We start from the raw sequence: 17,968 nt of genomic DNA, 5'->3' as shown, positions 1-17,968 counted from the left end.
CTTTTCCCAAAGGTCTAAGAACCCAAATGTGGTATCATCCTGCACAGTCTGATGCAAGATCTGAGTTTTAGCTATGAGATTTTGTAAGTCTTTTTCTATCCTTCCGCTTTTGCTTACATATGAGCAACAGCTCTGATTAATCACTGCGCATAAGCCTCCCTCTTTCCAAGTTAGTAAATCTAATGCCATTCTATTTTGTCCAACTACATTTGCTAATGACTGGACTTCTTGTTGAAGTGCCTGTATAGCATCTATTGTAGATTTCTCAAGCGCTTCTATAGTAGCTGATATGTTTACAATTGCTTTCTCCAATTCACTAACGCCTAGGGATGGTATAAGCCACCTTACAAAGCTATGGAATCTTGTTCCCCTTGTCACTAGAACCAGTTTTTCTACCTCTCGGAGCTGTTTTTGTAAATTTATCATGTAATCTGTAAATATTTCATTCACCAACTCTGTGGATGTCCCGTCTTGTACACTATATGGTCTCCCATAGAGTATTTCAAAGGGGCTCAAACCTTCTTTGGTTCTGGGTTTTGTTCTTATCCTGAGAAGGGCTAATGGTAATGACTGAGGCCAGGCCAAGTTAGCTTCCTGGCCTAGCTTCACAATCTGCTTACTTTTGAAACAACCTTTGCAGTGAAATGAGATCCTCGGTCCGAGGAAATCACTGCGGGAACCCCAAATCTTGGTATAATTTCTTGCAACAATGCTTTAACCACTTCTCTTGTTTTATTGGTTCGGCAGGGAAATGCCTCTGGCCATCCTGAAAAGGTATCAGTTAGCACCAATAGGTATCGAAACCCCCCTTTTCTTGGAAGTTCTGAGAAATCAATTTGCCATTGTTGTCCCGGATAGTTTCCCTTTCCTATTTGGCCGAACTGGACTCTGGGACCTGTCCTAGGGTTGTTCTGCAGACATATCTCACACTGCTGAGTGACTTGTTTGACCGTGGCATATAGATTCCGGGCACATATTAGCCTACTCAGGTATCTGTAAAGTGCCTCTGTTCCGCAATGGGATTTTCTATGTTCTGCCATGACCATTGCCCATAATAACGAAAAAGGCACTATTATTTTTCCCTGTGGGGTTTTGGCCCATTTCCCTTCGATTTTCCCATTTAAGTCTTTGATCAATTTGTGATCATCCCTAGAATATTTAGGTTCGTCATCAATTTGTATCTTACCATCTGGGACCAAGGATTGTATTTCTGCATTACCCATTTCCGCTGCCCTTTTGGCTTCTCGGTCCGCCAGTGCGTTACCCAGTTCCACAGCGGTGTTCCCTTTTTGGTGAGCTTTGCAGTGCATGATAGCCACTTTGGCAGGCAGCAATACTGCATCTAAGAGTTTAAGAATTTCTTCAGCATGTTTGATGTGCTTCCCTTGTGTAGATAAGAGTCCTCTTTCTCTCCAGACCGCCCCGTGAGCATGCACCACCCCGAAAGCATATTTAGAGTCTGTCCAGATATTTATCCGTTTTCCTTTGGCTAGTTCCAGCGCTCGGGTTAGTGCTATTATCTCAGCCTTTTGGGCTGATGTATTTGGGGCCAGAGCTTTGGACTCTATTACCTTCTCTGTGGTGGTTACCGCATAGCCAGCTTTGCGTATCCCCTGTTGAATGAAGCTGCTCCCGTCGGTGAACCAGGAATCCTCTGCATCTTCCAATGGTTCCTCTTTCAGATCTGGTCGACTGGAGTACACCGCCTCGATTGTTTCCAAGCAGTCGTGGGTCACTGATTCTCCTGCTGTTCCGCTGAGGAAAGAGGCTGGATTGACAATATTAGTTACTGTTATTTCTACATCATCTTGCTCTATCAGGATAGCCTGGTACTTGAGAAACCCCTGAGGTGAAAGCCAATGCCCTCCTTTTACTTCCAGTACTGCTGAGACGGTGTGTGAAACCATAACTGTGATTTTCCGGCCTAGGGTGAACTTACGGGCCTCTTGGATGTTTATTGCCACTGCTGCCACCGCTCGGAGACAGCTGGGCCACCCTTTACTTACTCCGTCGAGCTGTTTGGAGAAGTATGCCACCGCCCTTCGATAGGGTCCCAGATTCTGAGCCAGGACTCCTAAGGCCATTCCTTGCTTTTCATAGGAAAACAACCAGAAAGGTTTAGTAGTATCGGGTAACCCCAGGGCAGGCGCTTCCACTAACCTCTTTTTTTAACTGATGGAAGGCTCTGTCCGCTTCCTTATTCCACACAATATTCTTTGAGTTAGATTTTAATAACTCGTACAGCGGCTTTACCAAGAGTCCGTAGTTATATATCCAGAGACGACACCATCCTGTCATTCCTAGGAAGGTCCAAAGTTCCTTAGGCGTCTGTGGTCGAGGTGTCTGGCAGATGGCCTCTTTCCTCTCCTTCCCCAGTGTCCGTTGGCCTGCGGTTATTTCATATCCCAGATAGGTCACTTGCTGCTGGGCTATCTGCGCCTTCTGTGGAGAAACTTTATAGCCATTAAGTCCAAGGAAATTTAGCAGGCTCACAGTCCATTTTATGCACGTTTCTCTGGTGTCAGTGGCAAGTAACATATCGTCCACATACTGCAATACCACTCCTGTCCCAGGCGGGCGTTTCCACTGTTCTAAGTCTTTGGCTAGCTGATTTCCAAAAAGTGTTGGGCTATTTTTAAAGCCCTGTGGTAGCACAGTCCATGTAAGCTGTGTTTTCCTTCCAGATTCTGGGTTTTCCCATTCGAATGCAAATAAAAGTTGGCTCTCTGGGCTCAGCGGCAAGCAGAAAAAGGCATCCTTTAGGTCCAGGATGGTAAACCATGCCAATTCAGGTACCAATTTAGTTAAAAGAGTGTATGGATTCGCTACTACCGGGTGTAAATCTTCAACAATTTTGTTGATAGCCCTGAGATCCTGTACTATGCGATAGCTGCCATCCGGCCTTTTAACAGGTAATATTGGAGTGTTATACTCTGATTCGCATTCTTTTAGCAGCCCATACTCGATGAACTGGTCTATAGTTTGTCGGATCCCCTTCCTATCCTCTATCCTGAGGGGATACTGTTTGACTCTCACTGGTCGTGCTCCTTGTTGAGGTTTTATCGCTATAGGGGAAGCACTTTTTGCTCTCCCCGGCACTCCCGAGGCCCATACCCCCGGATAAATTTGGGCTTTAATCTCCTCAGGCACTCCTGGAGAAATGGGAGTTCCTATCAGGGCCAAGCTTAGTACTTCAATTAGTTGATCTTCTCTTATCCGGAGTTCAATTTTTCCTTTTTTGAATTTAATTTCTGCTCCCAATTGTTCTAATAAGTCCCGCCCTAGCAGGGGTTTCGGGGAACTAGGCATATATAAGAATTTGTGTATCCCCAATTGTTTTCCCAATTTGAACCTAAGAGGTTTGAGAAAATATGCCTTTTCACTCTGGCCAGTGGCTCCCTTTATTGTTACAAAATCAGTATCAATAGGGGTCAGGGCTTGATTCAAAACCGAGAACGTTGCTCCTGTATCTACCAAAAATTCTATTTCTTGTTGCTTTTTCCCTAGCCTTAGAGTAACCAGCGGATCCGCTAGGGTAGATTCCCCAGGTCCCCATCAGTCCCCCTTTGCCTGGACCTGTATCCTTCCCTTCTCAGAGGCCTTTTAGGTCTCATATCTCCAAATCCTTTACTCTCTTGTAGCGCCGCTACTGACTCTCACTTATCTTTCGTTCCATCTTAACACTCTCCACGCTTCTCTGCTTTCTGCCAGCCTCAACTCTCTCCGGATATCACTTGCTGCAACATCTCTTCAACTTTCCTTTTCCTTCTTTCTTATTACACTATTGGGTCTTGTGGAGCCACCAGTCCACAGTCCTGCTGATATTTGGGCTGGTCCCGAAGGGTGAAAAACATGTCTGCATATGTGACTTCATCCCACTTTCCTTCTAAGGAATAGCATTAATTGTAATATAGTATTGTAATTAAGGGTCCCGTTAACGGGTCATTTCTCCTGATCATCTAACTTGTAAAGAGGCCACCATTGATTGCAATATTTAATTAAGGTTTTCTTGTCCACGCTGCCACCTGGTGGGCCTCCGATCTCCTTCCAGTGTGCTAAAATACATCCTAGAGGACTCTTTTTCATTATCCCGCCTCCTTGTTTATTGCCCATTTTATGCTCTTTCTACCCCTTGATGAAGAGGTGACCCTGATCTCCGTGTGTCACCTGGGTGTTATTCCTGTTTTCTCCCCCGGGAAATAGTACAACTATATCCCTGTCGCTACCTTTATCTCCAGGGGTAGGCTATGTCTCCACAGATTACTTGTTTCAATTCTCCCGCCCGCTCGATCTTTTCCCACTCAGTCCAGCTTCCACACTGTGGACACCAAAAATCGTCTTCCTGATCTACCCAAACCTCCGTATTACAAGCAAAACACTTTAGGATAAAAATAGGATCACAAACATTATCCAAGTGTCCAAGACACTGCCACTCAATCTTCTCAATATCAGGTTCACACAATGTTTCTTTACAGTCTGTCATACACTTCATTCATCTCCGGCCGCTCTCCTCGTGGAGAACACGGAACCGCGGATCAGAACTCCGCACTCGCTCCGCAGCAGTGCCGCGTCTCAATCACTCATTTCACTCATACAATAATTTCCACCTTATATTAGACAATAACACGGTAGTGGTACCTTATGACAAATACAACAAGTAATAACACGGTAGTGATACCCTAGGACAGATACAACATATAACCAACAGTATCACAGGGTTACACTTCCACGCACTAACATAAAATCTAAAACCAAGGGATCCCACACCAGCACAACCCAACCGTTAGCCCAAGCTTGAGCATACCCCGGGGCGAGTACGCCGACTCTTTACCACGCGTAGGACGTCTCCTCACAGCTTACAGGTCCCCCCCTAAGAAAACCTAAACATCCCTGGTCCGCAATAGATGGTCCTTGTCTGTCCCCGCGGTGATCTGGATGAGTGGGGGAGTCCTCCCGAGAAATCTCGGGGGCGCCCAGAGGAGTCCCGTCCTCAGCAGGTCCCGCAGCCGGACAGAGAGGGTCCCATCTGGGTCGCCAAATTGACGCGCGGAAACAAACCTTACAACTCGCAGAGAGTTATAAAGCAGGTATGTTTATTGCGGCGCCGGGTGCAAGGGGGATCGCTCCTCCAAACTTGCACACCCTTATGCTAAACCCGTAGTTATTTATAAGGTAAATCATACATATGCAAACTATGGGATGGGCTAATACAATTAGTTCTAACAATAGGTGTGACTATGTTAATTATTTCCGGAGCCTCATTATAATAAGTCTCATCCTTCAGGCATGTGCGTATCTTCTCCTGGTGTTTTTCTTTGGGGGGGCGTCTTAGGGAGTAAGTTCCACGATCACTGAACCGATTCGATTGTTTTGCTGATAGAGGCCGTAAAAGTCTCTTGCTATCTTCCTGTAATCGATCAGGATGTTCCGCTTGTCTTCTGCGTGGTCTGGCAGGCGTCGTAAAGTCTCTGGTTATCTTCTCCTGTTATCAGTCAGGATGTTCCCATTTGCTTGCGAAGTGTTCCTTCAAGGCTGAGGCCCGCCTCCGCTAATTGGGAAATTCTTTGTTTTCTTTCCTCCCCTCCAAGGTTGAGATATACGTCCCTGTCATGGTTAATCCCTCTGTTTTCTGTTTCATAAGGAAAAAAGGAAGGTTTACCACCTTTGGATGAAGGGACAGGCAACTCAGGAGGAGTACAGAGATCTTGTTAGGTTACACAGAGAAAAAATTAGGAAGGCAAAAGCCCAGCTGGAACTCAACCTGGCCATTAATATAAGGGACAACAAAAAAAGCTTTTGTAAATACGTCAACAAAAAGAGAGTCAGGGAGAATCTCCATCCCTTCCTGGATGAGGGGGGAAACATTGCGACCAAGGACGAGGAGAAGGCTGAGATACTTAATACCTTCTTTGCCTCTGTCTTCAATAGTCGGACCAGCTATCCCCAGGGTGTTCAGCCTCCTGAGCTGGAAGCTAAGGATGGAGAGCAGAACACCCCCCCCATAGTCCAGGAGGAAGTAGTTAAGGGTTTGCTTATGCACCCGGACACGCGTAAGTAAGGAAAGGCTGAGGGACTTGGGTCTTTTTAGTCTAGAGAAGGGAAGACCGAGGGGGGATTTGATCAGTGCTGATAAATACTTAAAGGGTGGGTGTCAAGAGGACGGGGCTGCTCTTTTATCAGTGGTGCCCAGTGACAGGACAAGAGGGAACGAGCAGAAACTTGAACATGGGAAGTTCCACCTAAACATGAGGAGGAACTTCTTTCCTGTGAGGGCGGCAGAGCCTTGGAACAGGCTGCCCAGGGGGGTGGCAGACTCTCCTTCTCTGGAGACATTCAAAACCCGCCTGGACAAGTTCCTGTGCAACCTCCTCTAGGTGGGCCTGCTGTGTGTGGGGAGGGGGGTTGGACTAGATGATCTGCAGAGGCCCCTTCCATCCCAATGTGATTCTGTGATTGTGTGATTCTGTGACACTGGCAGAAAGGAGATTGAGATGAGATGAGGGGAAGAAATTCTTTGCTGTGAGGGTGCTGAGACTCTGGCCAACGGTGCCCAGAGAAGCTGTGGCTGCCCCAACCCTGGAGGCGTTCAAGGCCAGGTTGGACGGGGCTTGAAAAACCTGGTCTGGTGGGACGGGTCCCTGCCCAGGGCACAGGGTGGGACAAGGTGAGCTCACAGGTCCCTTCCAATCCAAACCAGTCTAGGATTCGGGGACATGCCTTCCAGCCCTGTCACCAGCTTGGTTGCCCTCCTCTGGAGGCATTCGAGGACCTTCCCATCCTTCTCCAACGGTGGGGCCCAGCCCTGCACCCAGGGCTCCAGGTGAGGCCGCACCAGCGCCGAGCACAGCGGGACAATCCCCGCTCTTGGCCTCCTGCTTCGACTGGGTTTGATGCCCCCCAGGATGGGGGTTGCCCTCTTGGTGCCAGGGGACACCGACGGCTCCTCCTCAGCTGCTGCCCCCAGCACCCCCGGCCGGATCCCTTTCTGCAGGGCTGCTCTCCAGCCACCCCTCTCCCCAGTTACACTCCCGCCCAGAGTTCCTCCCTCCCAGGGCAGAATCCTGCACTTTTACTGCTTCAACTTCACGCCACTGCTGATTGCCCAGTGCTCCAATCTACCTAGAGCCTTCTGCGAGGCCTCTTGGCCCTCAAGAGGGTCAACAGCACCTCCCGCTTTGGCATCATCAGCTCCTTAAGGGGGCATTCAACCCCCAAAATCCAGGGGAGCAACTCTTCCCACCAGTTTTCTCATTCCACTGACGATGTTAAACTCAACCATTTCGTGATCACTGTGGCCAAGACCATCCCATCTCCCACCAGGCCTCCAGCAGGAGATGGGGAGGCTATTGGAGGAGGGGGCGGGGCACAGGGAGCCCCCACATTCCATCCCTGGTGACCAAAGAGCCCTTAGCAGCGGACAGACCGAGAGGACCGACGATGGCGCTGCCACCACTCTGGCTCCCACCGAACGGCCCCCGGTCCCCGCGGCGACCCAGACGCTTCAGACTTTTGTGCTCCCACAAACCTTCTACCCCCAAGGTAGGGACCGACCCCGACCCGCAGCCCGGGGATGCTCTCGGGGAACAGAGCGCAGGAGGTGACCGCAGCCATGGCTCCTGTCTCTCTTCCAGGCTCAGCCACCCTGGTTCGACTGCCCGGCCAGGAGCAGCCCTTCCCCGCAGCCTGGCCACCCACCGTGGGGGTGGCCCCATGGGCCCCACGGGCCACACCACCAGGTATGGACCCCCTGTCCCCTCTGCCACCTTCAGCCCCCGAGGACCCTGGTCACCTTCACCATCCCACCTCCCCTGTTCCCCCCCAGCAGTTTTCGTACTGGGTGTGGAGGGTTCAACAAGCCCGGCTGAGCATCCCTGCCCTCACCTGCCCAGGAAATCCAATTTCCAGGGAATTTCCCAACCTGTGGGGGCCATCTCTCCTGTTTCCTCCCGCAAAGCACGTCCCCTCCCCAGTTTCCAGCCCCTCCGGCACAGCAGCTCACTCCGGGGAGCGACCGGCCACCAGCTCCCCAGGGGCCTGGCTCACACCCGGGATGGGGGCCACGGGGGACAGCTCGGCGGGTGCCCTGGAGGCTGCCCACGGCTCACCACGCCTCCCTTTCCCCCCTCCCAGGGCTGCAGAGGGCTCCCTGCGGTTGCTGCTTCCATCCCCGCTTCTTCCACCTGGAGTGGACCCTCACCAACCAGCCTCCGCCGGCCACCCCCAGGCTCAGCCACGGCGCCGCTGCTCCCCCGGGCCCTGCCCTGTGGGGCCTCGCAGGCTGTGAGACCCTCCCGGCCTGGGCAGCCCCCGGCAGCCTCCAGGGACAGCCCACACAGCCCCCGCTGACACAGCTCCCAGCCTACGGCCACCAGGGCAGAGCGGTGCCCGCAGCCCCCCCGCTGCTGCTGACCTCCAGCCCCGGCCTCCAGCACGTCAAGGGACCCCCTGCACGGACCAACATCTCCAGCACGGCCAGCCCTGCGGGGGCACCCCCACACAGCCACGTACCCCCACGCAGCCACGTGCCCCCCAGACCCTCTGCTGCCCCCGACAAACCAGCTCCTGGGGACCCGGACAGCACCGTCAAAGTCACCCAGGAGATGCTCCTCCAAGAGGCCCTCAGGCTCTTTGGTTCCTCCACGGACACGGTGGGGGCCGGCCAGGACAGCACCAGCACCAACAGCTCCAGCATGGCCACCCCCGAGGAGGCTCGCCCGCACAGCAACCTCCCCCCATACAGCGACAGCTCCTGGGACAGCCTCCCATCCCGGGACAGCCAGGGCCCCACCAGCTCTGCTGCTCTCCGCCAGAAGCAGGCCTTTGGGGGGCTGGCAGCGCCCCAGGAGATGCCTCTGGAGGAGGCCCGGAGCCTCTACGACTGCTGCTGGGAGGTGGCAGGGCTCAGCCAGGACAGTCTTGGGAGCAGTCCCCGGCCTGGGGATCCTGGTGACACTGGCAGAGAGGAAAGAGCAGCGGTCCCAGCACCCACCACGCTGCCAAACTCCATCCCTGGCCCTGAGAACATCGATGAACGGTCTTCAGAGACCATCAGCTCCAGCATGGCCACCTCTTTGGAGACACCCTCGGACAGCAACATCCTGCTGTACAGTGACGTCTCCTCAGACGGTGACTTTACCTGGGACAGCGGCATCTCCCTGGGCTGCAGTGTCCCCACCAGCCCCGCCACTGTCCCCACCAGCCCCTCTGTTGTCCCCCACAGCCAAGCCCTCGGGGACCTCACAGTGGCCCAGAAGGTTCCTCTGGAGGCGTCCATGAGGCTCTTCCACTGCTCCGGGGAGGTGGCAGGGGTCGGCCAGGACAGTCCTGGCAGCAGCCCCAGGCCTGGAGACCCTGGTGACACTGGCACAGGTGTCCCCCCCTGCGACTTCCCCTCCCTCGAGCTGCCCAGGTTGCTGCTGAGCCCCAGCTACAGCCTGGAGGAGACCACGGAGGCCGTGCGCTTCCAGGAGGAACTCATCGCCGGGACAAAGTCCCAGGAGCCCTGGGGGGATGTGGGGATGGAGCTGCCACCAGAGTCCCAGGAGCTTTGGGGGGACATGGGGTTGGAGCCCTCACCAGAGTCCCAGGAGCCCTGGTGGTACGTGGCCATGGATCCATCGCCAGTGTCCCAGGAGCCCTGGGATGACACGGGGACAGAGCCGTCACGGGAGTCCCAGGAACCCTGGGGGGACTTGGGGATGGAGCCATCACCAGGGTCCCAGGAGCCCTGGTGGTACGTGGCCATGGATCCATCGCCAGTGTCCCAGGAGCCCTGGGATGACACGGGGACAGAGCTCTCACCGGAGTCTCAGGAACCCTGGGGGGACTTGGGGATGGAGCTGCCACCAGAGTCCCAGGAGCACTGGGGGGACGGGGGGATGGAGCTGACCCCGTCCATGCCCAAACTGGGGGAGAGGCGGGGGACGAAGCGGGGGAGCAGCCCCCCGTTGACATCACCCAGCAAACGCAGGGCTCTTGCAAGAGGGCTGGGGGCAGAGGGTGGGCCGAGTCCCACCGCAAGGAAGAGACGGAGGTGATGGGGGGGGCGGGATTTGTGTGTATTTGAGGGAGGGCTTGTATTTGGGGAGGGGCTGTGTGTACTTGGGGAGTGGGGGCATCATATTTAGAGGAGGGGGGCATGGTATTTAGGGGAGGGGGGTGTGCAGTTGTGGAGAGGGCTGTATTTGGGGGGGGTACTTGGGGAGAGGGCTGTATTTGGGGAGAGGGCTGTATTTGAGGGAGGGGGGTGTGTTTGAGGGAGGGAGGGGGGTTGAGAGTAGCTTCAATAGGACCTTTTCTCTTGTGTTAAAAAGTTGTCTCAATTAAAAGTTGTTTCTCCAGAACCGCTCCGTGCCTGTTTAGGGGCGGAGGCGGGGGCGGGGAGGGAGGGAGCGCAGGGGGCACCGGGAATCAGAACCCCCCCCAGGTGCCACAGCCCCCGTGAGCCCCCAGTCGGAGCCCACCAGCCCCAAAGGGCAACGAGCTGCCCCCAGGGACGAGCCACCACCAGCGGGGTGCCAGTGGTCGGGGGGGGACTCCCCTGTCCCCTTCCCCAGGGGCAGCCAGGACAGAGGGGTCCCTGCAGGAACCACCGACACGGCCCCACGCAGAAAGCAGCACGCAGCCCCCGGGACAAGGACAGCCCTTGGGGACCGAGATGGGGGACACACACACCACAACGCGGGCTGCAAGGCCTTGCTCTGGAACACGGCCAGCGCTCCCTCCTGCGGGGACAGGGCTCGGGACACAGTCCCCCAAAGCCTGGGGACAATCACACCCGTCCTCGGCTCACACCGCGCTCGGCTCCAGAGCCCGGCTTCGCCTCCCGACTGCAGGAAAACCACCACAAATCACCCAAGAAGGGCATTCTTAAGGGCTTTGTCCAAACGCCTCTCAAACAAGGAGACGCTTGGGGCATCAACCACCTCCCCAGGACACCTCTTCCAGCGTTTGACCACCACCTCGGCAAAGAAATGCTTCCTAATCCCTCTAAGGGGGATTTTGTGCTGGGAGTCTTCTTTAGTAACCTCCTTCCTTTACCTGCCTAAAAGGGGCTGTTCCTGAACAGCTCTATGCCCTTCTGGAACTTAAAAAGCCTGTCCTGAAACCGTCAACCTCAGTCCCTTACCAGTGCCGTTCCCTCAGTTTAGCTTTCAGAGAGCCGGGCGTCTGAATTCATCCTTGACAAAAACCACAACAGCTAACTCATTTTCCTGCAGTCACCTGGCTCCTCTTCATCTGCAAAGAAGAAACCACAGCTCCAAGACTGAGCATCATAACTGTAAATTCCAACCTCTTCCACGACACCCTCATCCGCAGAAGCTCCATGGAGTTCCACTCACCTGCTCCACGCCAATCCCAGAACTGGAGGCTGCAGCAACAATTAATTATGGCACCTAAGAGACCAAGAAACACAAAATTACCACGGCGCTTATGAACCCTCACCGGTCCTGTACTCCTCTTTGATACATCCCGGCTCATCTCAAAAGTAACAAACTAGAACACACCAGACCTCATTGAAACCCAAACTGAAATAGAAAGCCAATATGAGGGAGAGCGATGAACCTGCCTCCCTTTCCTAGCCATGCCTCAGTCCCAAAGCTCACCCAACCAGGATGAGCACGTTGATGAAGTATTCTGTAAGCGGCTGGCTGAAGTCTTGCCATCGCCAGCCCTTGTTCTGGTTGGGGGCTTCAACCTACCGGATATCTGCTGGAAATAGAACACAGCAGAGAGCAGGCAAGGCTAGGAGGTTCCTTGAGTGGATGGAAGATAACTTCCTTACACAACCGGTAGGAGAGCCTACTAGGGGAGGCGCCTCGCTAGACCTACTTTTCACAAACAAAGACGGACTAGTGGGAGATGTGGAGGTCGGAGGCCGTCTTGGTCTTGGCGATCATCAAACGGTCAAGTTTTCAATTCTTAGGGAGGTAAGGAAGGGGGTTAGCAAAACCTCCACCTTGGCCTTCCGGAGGGCGCACTTTAGCCTGTTCAGAACCCTGGTTGGGAGGGTCCCTTGGGAGATAATCCTGCGGGGCAAAGGGGTCCAGGAAGGCTGGACGCTCTTCGCGAAGGAAATCCGAAAGGCCCAGGAGCAGGCTGTCCCCATGAGGCGCAAAATTAAAGGGCGGGGAAAATGGCCGGCCTGGTTGAACAAAGAGCTCTGGATGGGACTTAGGGAAAAAAGGAAGGTTTACCACCTTTGGATGAAGGGACAGGCAACTCAGGAGGAGTACAGAGATCTTGTTAGGTTACACAGAGAAAAAATTAGGAAGGCAAAAGCCCAGCTGGAACTCAACCTGGCCATTAATATAAGGGACAACAAAAAAAGCTTTTGTAAATACGTCAACAAAAAGAGAGTCAGGGAGAATCTCCATCCCTTCCTGGATGAGGGGGGAAACATTGCGACCAAGGACGAGGAGAAGGCTGAGATACTTAATGCCTTCTTTGCCTCTGTCTTCAATAGTCGGACCAGCTATCCCCAGGGTGTTCAGCCTCCTGAGCTGGAAGCTAAGGATGGAGAGCAGAACAACCCCCCCATAGTCCAGGAGGAAGTAGTTAAGGATTTGCTTATGCACCCGGACACGCGTAAGTCTATGGGGCCGGACGGAATTCACCCAAGGGTACTCAGGGAGCTGGCGGGAGAGCTCACCAAGCCTCTCTCCATTATCTATCAACAATCCTGGTCAACAGGAGAGGTACCAGATGACTGGAGGGTGGCCAGTGTGACGCCCATCTACAAGAAGGGCCGGAAGGAGGATCCGGGAAACTATGGGCCTGTCAGCCTGACCTCGGTACCGGGAAAGATCACGGAGAGGATCACCTTGAGTGAGCTCTCACGGCAGGTGCAGGGCAGCCAAGGGATCCGCGCCAGCCAGCATGGGTTTATGAGAGGGAGGTCCTGCTTAACCAACTCCATCTCTTTTTATGACCATGTGACTCGCCTGCTCGATGCGGGGAAGGCTGTGGACGTTGTCTACCCGGACTTTGGTAAGGCCTTTGACACTGTCCCCCACAGCGTTCTCCTGGAGAAGCTGGCCAATCATGGCATAGACAAGTGTACTCTTCACTGGGTGAAAAACTGCCTGGATGGCCGCGCCCAGGGAGTTGTAATTAATGGGGTGAAATCCAGTTGGCGGCCGGTCACCAGTGGTGTCCCTCAGGGCTCAGTTCTGGGGCCAGTCTTGTTTAATATCTTTATTGATGATCTAGATAAGGGGATTGAGTGCACCCTCAGCAAGTTTGCAGATGACACCAAACTAGGTGGGAGCGTTGATCTGCTGGAGGGTCGGAAGGCTCTACAGAGGGATCTGGACAGGTTGGCTCCATGGGCCAAGGCCAATGGGATGAGGTTTAATAAGGCCAAGTGCCAGGTCCTGCATTTTGGTCACAACAACCCCAGGCAACGCTACAGGCTTGGGGAAGAGTGGCTGGAAAGCTGCCCAGCAGAAAAGGACCTGGGGGTGTTGGTGGACAGCCGGCTTAACGTGAGCCAGCCGTGTGCCCAGGTGGCCAAGAAGGCCAACGGCATCCCGGCCTGTATCAGGAATAGCTGGGCCAGCAGGAGTAGGGAAGTGATGGTGCCTCTGTACTCGGCACCGGTGAGGCCTCACCTTGAGCGCTGTGTCCAGTTCTGGGCCCCTCACTACAGGAAGGACACTGAGCTGCTGGACCGTGTCCAGAGGAGAGCCACCAAGCTGGTGGGGGGTCTAGAGAACAACTCATACGAGGAGAGGCTGAGGGAACTGGGCATGTTTAGTTTGGAGAAGAGGAGGCTGAGGGGAGACCTCATTGCCCTCTACAACTCCCTGAAAGGAGGGTGTAGAGAGGTGGGCGTTGGCCTCTTCTCCCAAGGGAATAAAGACAGGACCAGAGGAAACGGTCTGAAGTTGCGGCAGGGGAGGTTTAGATTAGATATTAGGAAGCACTGCTTTAACGAGAGAGCGGTCAGGCACTGGAACAGCCTGCCCAGGGAGGTGGTGGAGTCGCCATCCCTGGAGATATTTAAGAAACGTTTAGACGTGGCTCTCCAGGGCATGCTCTAGTGCCCGAGATTGTTGGTTTGCGTCTGTTTGTGGGCGGGTGTGCTGTGTGGTTGGTTGTGGGTGTGGCTACCTTTTTTTTTTCTTTGTGTGGTTGGACTCGATGATCTCCAAGGTCCCATGCAACCACGAAGATTCTGCGATTCTGTGATTCTGTAATGTTGGGTCATCAGGGAGGGGAGCCACAGGACAGGGGGGGAAGGGTTTGGAGAGTACCTTGGAGGAGAAAGACCTAGGAGGCCTGGTGGACAATAGGATGACCATGAGCCGACAATGTGCCCTTGTGGCCAAGAAGGCCAATGGCATCCTGGGGTGCATCAGGAAGAGTGTGACCAGCAGGTCGAGGGAGGTCATCCTCCCCCCTCTACTCTGCCCTGGGGAGGCCCCACCTGGAGCACTGCGTCCAGTTCTGGGCTCCCCAGTTCAAGAAGGACAGGGAACTGCTGGAGAGGGTACAGCAGAGGGCTACAAAGATGATGAGGGGACTGGAGCTTCTCCCTTATGAGGAAAGGCTGAGGGACTTGGGTCTTTTTAGTCTAGAGAAGAGAAGACCGAGGGGGGATTTGATCAATGCTGATAAATACTTAAAGGATGGGTGTCAAGAGGACGGGGCTGCTCTTTTATCAGTGGTGCCCAGTGACAGGACAAGAGGGAACGAGCAGAAACTTGAACATGGGAAGTTCCACCTAAACATGAGGAGGAACTTCTTTCCTGTGAGGGTGGCAGAGCCTTGGAACAGGCTGCCCAGGGGGGTGGCAGACTCTCCTTCTCTGGAGACATTCAAAACCCGCCTGGACAAGTTCCTGTGCAACCTCCTCTAGGTGGGCCTGCTGTGTGTGGGGAGGGGGGTTGGACTAGATGATCTGCAGAGGCTCCTTCCATCCCAATGTGATTCTGTGATTGTGTGATTCTGTGACACTGGCAGAAAGGAGATTGAGATGAGATGAGGGGAAGAAATTCTTTGCTGTGAGGGTGCTGAGACTCTGGCCAACGGTGCCCAGAGAAGCTGTGGCTGCCCCAACCCTGGAGGCGTTCAAGGCCAGGTTGGACGGGGCTTGAAAAACCTGGTCTGGTGGGACGGGTCCCTGCCCAGGGCACAGGGTGGGACAAGGTGAGCTCACAGGTCCCTTCCAATCCAAACCAGTCTAGGATTCGGGGACATGCCTTCCAGCCCTGTCACCAGCTTGGCTGCCCTCCTCTGGAGGCATTCGAGGACCTTCCCATCCTTCTCCAACGGTGGGGCCCAGCCCTGCACCCAGGGCTCCAGGTGAGGCCGCACCAGCGCCGAGCACAGCGGGACAATCCCCGCTCTTGGCCTCCTGCTTCGACTGGGTTTGATGCCCCCCAGGATGGGGGTTGCCCTCTTGGTGCCAGGGGACACCGACGGCTCCTCCTCAGCTGCTGCCCCCAGCACCCCCGGCCGGACCCCTTTCTGCAGGGCCGCTCTCCAGCCACCCCTCTCCCCAGTTACACTCCTGCCCAGAGTTCCTCCCTCCCAGGGCAGAATCCTGCACTTTTACTGCTTCAACTTCACGCCACTGCTGATTGCCCAGTGCTCCAATCTACCTAGAGCCTTCTGCGAGGCCTCTTGGCCCTCAAGAGGGTCAACAGCACCTCCCGCTTTGGCATCATCAGCTCCTTAAGGGGGCATTCAACCCCCAAAATCCAGGGGAGCAACTCTTCCCACCAGTTTTCTCATTCCACTGACGATGTTAAACTCAACCATTTCGTGATCACTGTGGCCAAGACCATCCCATCTCCCACCAGGCCTCCAGCAGGAGATGGGGAGGCTATTGGAGGAGGGGGCGGGGCACAGGGAGCCCCCACATTCCATCCCTGGTGACCAAAGAGTCCTTAGCAGCGGACAGACCGAGAGGACCGACGATGGCGCTGCCACCACTCTGGCTCCCACCGAACGGCCCCCGGGCCCCCGCGGCGACCCAGACGCTTCAGACTTTTGTGCTCCCACAAACCTTCTACCCCCAAGGTAGGGACCGACCCCGACCCGCAGCCCGGGGATGCTCTCGGGGAACAGAGCGCAGGAGGTGACCGCAGCCATGGCTCCTGTCTCTCTTCCAGGCTCAGCCACCCTGGTTCGACTGCCCGGCCAGGAGCAGCCCTTCCCCGCAGCCTGGCCACCCACCGTGGGGGTGGCCCCATGGGCCCCACGGGCCACACCACCAGGTATGGACCCCCTGTCCCGTCTGCCACCTTCAGCCCCCGAGGACCCTGGTCACCTTCACCATCCCACCTCCCCTGTTCCCCCCCAGCAGTTTTCGTACTGGCTGTGGAGGGTTCAACAAGCCCGGCTGAGCATCCCTGCCCTCACCTGCCCAGGAAATCCAATTTCCAGGGAATTTCCCAAACTGGGGGGGCCATCTCTCCTGTTTCCTCCCGCAAAGCACGTCCCCTCCCCAGTTTCCAGCCCCTCCGGCACAGCAGCTCACTCCGGGGAGTGACCGGCCACCAGCTCCCCAGGGGCCTGGCTCACACCCGGGATGGGGGCCACGGGGGACAGCTCGGCGGGTGCCCTAGAGGCTGCCCACGGCCCACCACGCCTCCCTTTCCCCCCTCCCAGGGCTGCAGAGGGCCCCCTGCGGTTGCTGCTTCCATCCCCGCTTCTTCCACCTGGAGTGGACCCTCACCAACCAGCCTCCGCCGGCCACCCCCACGCTCGGCCACGGCGCCGCTGCTCCCCCGGGCCCTGCCCTGTGGGGCCTCGCGGGCTGTGAGACCCTCCCGGCCTGGGCAGCCCCCGGCAGCCTCCAGGGACAGCCCACACAGCCCCCGCTGACACAGCTCCCAGCCTACGGCCACCAGGGCAGAGCGGTGCCCGCAGCCCCCCCGCTGCTGCTGACCTCCATCCCCGGCCTCCAGCACGTCAAGGGACCCCCTGCACGGACCAACATCTCCAGCACGGCCACCACCGCGGGGGCACCCCCACGCAGCCACGTGCCCCCCAGACCCTCTGCTGAGCCCCACAAACCAGCTCCTGGGGACCCGGACAGCACCGTCAAAGTCACCCAGGAGATGCTCCTCCAAGAGGCCCTCAGGCTCTTTGGTTCCTCCACGGACACGGTGGGGGCCGGCCAGGACAGCACCAGCACCAACAGCTCCAGCACGGCCACCCCCGAGGAGGCTCGCCCGCACAGCAACCTCCCCCCATACAGCGACAGCTCCTGGGACAGCCTCCCATCCCGGGACAGCCAGGGCCCCACCAGCTCTGCTGCTCTCCGCCAGAAGCAGGCCTTTGGGGGGCTGGCAGTGCCCCAGGAGGTGCCTCTGGAGGAGGCCCGGAGCCTCTACGACTGCTGCTGGGAGGTGGCAAGCGTCAGCCAGGACAGTCTTGGGAGCAGTCCCAGGCCTGGGGATCCTGGTGACACTGGCAGAGAGGAAAGAGCAGCGGTCCCAGCACCCACCACGCTGCCAAACTCCATCCCTGGCCCTGAGAACATCGATGAACGGTCTTCAGAGACCACCAGCTCCAGCATGGCCACCTCTTTGGAGACACCCTCGGACAGCAACATCCTGCTGTACAGCGACATCTCCTCAGACGGTGACTTTACCTGGGACAGCGGCATCTCCCTGGGCTGCAGTGTCCCCACCAGCCCCGCCACTGTCCCCACCAGCCCCTCTGTTGTCCCCCACAGCCAAGCCCTCGGGGACCTCACAGTGGCCCAGAAGGTTCCTCTGGAGGCGTCCATGAGGCTCTTCCACTGCTCCGGGGAGGTGGCAGGGGTCGGCCAGGACAGTCCTGGCAGCAGCCCCAGGCCTGGAGACCCTGGTGACACTGGCACAGGTGTCCCCCCCTGCGACTTCCCCTCCCTCGAGCTGCCCAGGTTGCTGCTGAGCCCCAGCTACAGCCTGGAGGAGACCACGGAGGCCGTGCGCTTCCAGGAGGAACTCATCGCCGGGACAATGTCCCA

Source organism: Numenius arquata, chromosome 13, assembly GCF_964106895.1.
Source record: "Numenius arquata chromosome 13, bNumArq3.hap1.1, whole genome shotgun sequence".
Classification (NCBI taxonomy): domain Eukaryota; kingdom Metazoa; phylum Chordata; class Aves; order Charadriiformes; family Scolopacidae; genus Numenius; species Numenius arquata.
The sequence above is the reverse complement of the archived record's forward strand: the minus strand, read 5'-3'. Positions refer to the sequence as shown.